The sequence below is a fragment of the Tupaia chinensis genome, unplaced genomic scaffold (genome assembly GCF_000334495.1).
Source record: "Tupaia chinensis unplaced genomic scaffold, TupChi_1.0 Scaffold000147_1, whole genome shotgun sequence".
Classification (NCBI taxonomy): domain Eukaryota; kingdom Metazoa; phylum Chordata; class Mammalia; order Scandentia; family Tupaiidae; genus Tupaia; species Tupaia belangeri.
Genome location: NW_006159617.1, coordinates 7,962,374 through 7,966,586, shown reverse-complemented (window position 1 = coordinate 7,966,586; position 4,213 = coordinate 7,962,374). Strand labels below are relative to the sequence as shown.

At 35.2% G+C, this 4,213-nt stretch overlaps 1 pseudogene; it reads left to right on the top strand.

The window, feature by feature from the left end:
• The window catches only part of LOC102488627 (serine/threonine-protein kinase VRK1-like), a 40,114-nt pseudogene extending 36,229 nt beyond the window's left edge, over positions 1-3,885 (top strand).
• Positions 3,886-4,213: the final 328 nt, after the last annotated feature.

The following is a 4,213-nucleotide window of genomic DNA, read 5'->3' as shown; positions in this document are numbered from 1 at the left end:
AAAAAAGAAAGCAGTAGAAGGAAAGAAATAATAAAGATCAGAGAAGAAATAAATGAAAGAGACCAAAAAGTTAATACAAAAGATCAATGAAATGGAAAAAAAAAAATTTGAAAGGATAAACAAATCAACAAATCATTAGCTAGACTAAGAAAATAAAGAGTGAAGACTGAAATAATTCTCTTTACAAATCTTTTAAAGAACTAATACCAATTCTTCTTAAACTATTCCTAAAATTTCAAGATGGGGCATCCTCCCAAAATCTTTTTCACATGACCATCATTATCCTGATACCAAAAGCAGACAAAGACACAACAAAAACGAATGCTATAGGGACCAGCAGGTGGCATGGTAGATAAAGGAGCTGGATTCATGGTTTGAGTCTCACAGCTTGCTTTCCCTTTCTCTTGCCCTCTGTCTCTCTCTGGTCAAATTAAATAATAATAATATTAATAATAACAAATAAAATTAAATAAATAAATACTGCTTAAAAAAAAGAATACTATAGACCAGTGTCTCTGCTCAACTTGGTAGATTCAAACATCCTCAAAAATTACTAGCCAACCAAATTCAACAGCATATCAAAATGATTACTCATGATCAAGTAGGATTTATCCCTGGGATACTAGGATGGTTCAACATACACAAACTGATGAATGTGATACATCACATCAATAGAAGGAAAGATTAAAAACCATATGATCATCTCAATGGACACAGAAAAAGTATTTAATAAAATACATTCCTTTATGATTAAGACTCTTAACAAACTATGTATAAAATGCACATATCTCAACATAATAAAGGCCATATATGATACTCCCATAGTTAACATTAAATTGAATGAGGAAAAGTTGAAGCTTTTCCTTCAAGAATTAAAACAAAACAAGGATATCTATTTTCTTCACTCCTAGTCAACATAGTACTGTAAGTCTTAACTAAACCATTTAGGCAAGAGAAAGAAGTTAAGGGCATCCAGAGTGGTGAAGAAGAAGTTAACATTTTTCCTGTTTGCAAATGGCATGATCACATATATAGAAAAACTTAAGGAGTCTACCCAAAAAACCTCTTAGAATCAATAAATGAATTCAGTAAAGTTGTAGGTTACAAAATCAATATTTAAAAGATTAGAAGACTTATTTTTATACTCTAACAAAGAGCTAGTGAAAAAGAAATCTAAAAAGCAATCTGACTTACAATAGCTACCAAAAAAAAATCTCTAAAAATAAATCTAATCAAAGGGATGAAAGAACTGTACAACAAGAACTATAAAACATGAAAGAAATTGAAAATGACACTAAAAAAATAGAAAGATATCCCATGTTCATGGGATAGAAGAATCAATAGTGTTAACATGATGTTATTACCCAGTGTGATCTACAGATTCAATACATATCAAAATAGGTGGGGCTAGCAGGTGACATAGTGGTTAAGGCACTGGAATCTCTCATGACCAGCTGTGGTTTGGGTCCTGGACCTGGTGGCTTGACACTCAATCCCAGGAGCGTGTGCATATGTGCCCAAAATTCGGAGAGAAGAATAGAGAAGAAAGGATTGCAATGAGATCATCCCCTCTGGGATTTCTAACTTTCTCTCTCTCTGTCTCTCTGGTAAGCTCATTCACCCTATAGAAAAAATCTCTCTTGAAAAAGAAAAATCAATGGCATTCACAGAAAAAATATGATCATAAATTTTGTATAAAGTCACAAAAGGCCCTGAATAGCTAAAGCACTTGTGTGTAAAAAGAACAAAGTTGGAGGCATTATACTACCTGACTTCAAAATATGTTACAAATCAATAATAATCAAAAGTCGGGCCAGCAGGTAACAGTGGTTAAGGCACTGGACTCCCACATGGTTGAACATGGTTCAAGTCCCAGACCAGGTAGCTTGAAAATTACACTGGGCATGTGTGTCTATATGCCCAAAATCCCAAAAGGAGTAGGCAGGAAAAAGGATTGTTGCATGGCCATCTCCCTGGGAGTGATTTTTAATTTTCCTTCTCTCTTTATCTCCTTGTCTCTCCTCTCTCGTGAGCACATGGACCTACGACAGAAACCTAAAAATAATCATCGTCATCAAAACTGCATGATACCGACATAAAAACAGACATGTAGACCAATGGAACAGAAAAGGAAACCTGCAAAATTCATAAACATACAGCCAGCTAATTTTTAGTCAAATTTTACAGCCCAGTGTCCCAAGAACAATAAATTAAACTGAGAAAGTTGAATATCAACATGGAAAAGAATAAAACTAGACCTTATCATACATCCTTCACTCAAAATAGATTAAAGACTTAGATGTAAAATCAGAAACCATTAAATTACTAGAAGAAAACTTACAGGAAACACTTTAAGATTTCTAGAGAAATAATTTTAAAAACAAAACCTCAAAACACAGACAATGCCAAAAATAACCAAAGGGATTACATCAAACTAAAACGTTTTGCACTGCAAATGAAGCAGTAACAAAGTAAAGAGAAAAACTACAGAATGGGTGAAGATATATGTTAGGTTATGTGACAAAAAGGAATTAATAACCAGAATATATAAAGAACTCACAGCTCACCAGCAAAAATCCTTCAAAAGCCAATTTAAAAATGAGCAATAGATCTGAACAGACAGTTCTCAAAAGAAGACATACCGGAGTCGGCAAAAGTGATGGGAAGTTCATACTGGGCAGGAGGCGAGCGGTCTGCAGCTTAGGGGACCCAGTGACAGTGGACCCCTTTTTACTGAATTAAAGTTCTACCAATGAGCTGCTAAACCAGAACAAATTCAAAAATGGATTTGTGCCCATAAATTGAAGTACGTGGGTGTTCCTAAGTATTGGGGGGAGGGGCTGGTCTGCCTGATAAAAATGGGAAAAGTTACAGGTTTATGATAATAGATTGCTTTGGGAGTGACCTTCAGAAAATATATGAAGCAAATGCCAAAAGTTTTTCTCAGAAAACTGTCTTGAAGCTAAGCCTAAGAATTCTGGATATTTTGGAATACATTCATGAACACAAGTATGTACACGGAAATATCACAGCCTTGAATCTGCTCCTGAGCTACAAAAATCCTGACCAGGTTTACTTGATAGATTATGGCCTTGCTTATCGGTACTGCCCAGAAGGAGTACAAAGAGGATCCTAAAAGATGTCATGATAGCACTATTGAATTAACAAGCATTGATGCGCACAATGGTGTGACCCCATCAAGACGTAGTGATTTGGAAATACTTGGTTATTGCATGATCCAGTGGCTCAGTGGCCATCTTCCTTGAGAGGATAATTTGAAAGATCCTAACTATGTTAGAGACTCCAAAATTAGACACAGCATTGATGCGCGATGCGCACAATGGTGTGGCCCCATCAAGACCTGGTGATTTGGAAATACTTGGTTACTGCATGATCCAGTGGCTCAGTGGCCATCTTCCTTGGGAGGATAATTTGAAAGATCCTAACTATGTTAGAGATTCCAAAACAGAGAAAATATTGCAAGTTTGATAGACAAATGCTTCCCTGAGAAAAACAAGTCAGGTGAAATTGCTAAATACATGGAAACAGTGAAGTTACTGAACTATACTGAAAAACCTCTTTATCAAAATTTATGAGATATTCTTTTGCAAGGACTTAAAGCTATAGGAAGTTGGGATGATGGCAAACTAGACCTCAGCGTTGTGGAGAATGGAGGCTTGAAAGCAAAAACAGCAACAAGGAAGAGAAAGAAGGAAATTGAAGAAAGCACAGAATCTAGTGTTGAAGATATGGAATGTTCAAACTCACAGACAGAGGACGCCACACAGACCCGTTCAAGAACCAGAAAGAGACTCCAGAAGTAAATCAAATGCCATGAACCAATTTTTCTTTTTTTCCTTTCATTGGACTTTTGTATTGTGTTTTATTTTTGCAAGTCTTGTACAGTGGAAGCAGTAATTAAATATCTGTGTCTTTGGAAAACAAACTTAAAAAAATAAATACTTTGTACAATTTATTAAAGGCTAATGTATGGAATTCCTATATCTTCAAGTTATACTCTTTAAGCTTTCTCAAGCTGTGTGTGTTTGAGGTTTGGGAGTACGTGTAAGAAAAATTACTATAGACGATGTGCACTCTTCTAATCACTGTGCGTTTCCTAGAATGGATAAAAATGTCTGTCAAAGTCCTCACTTTTAAGGAAATGAAAAACTTAAAATAAAAGTCTCTTTTTGCTTGGAAAAAAAAAGAAGAT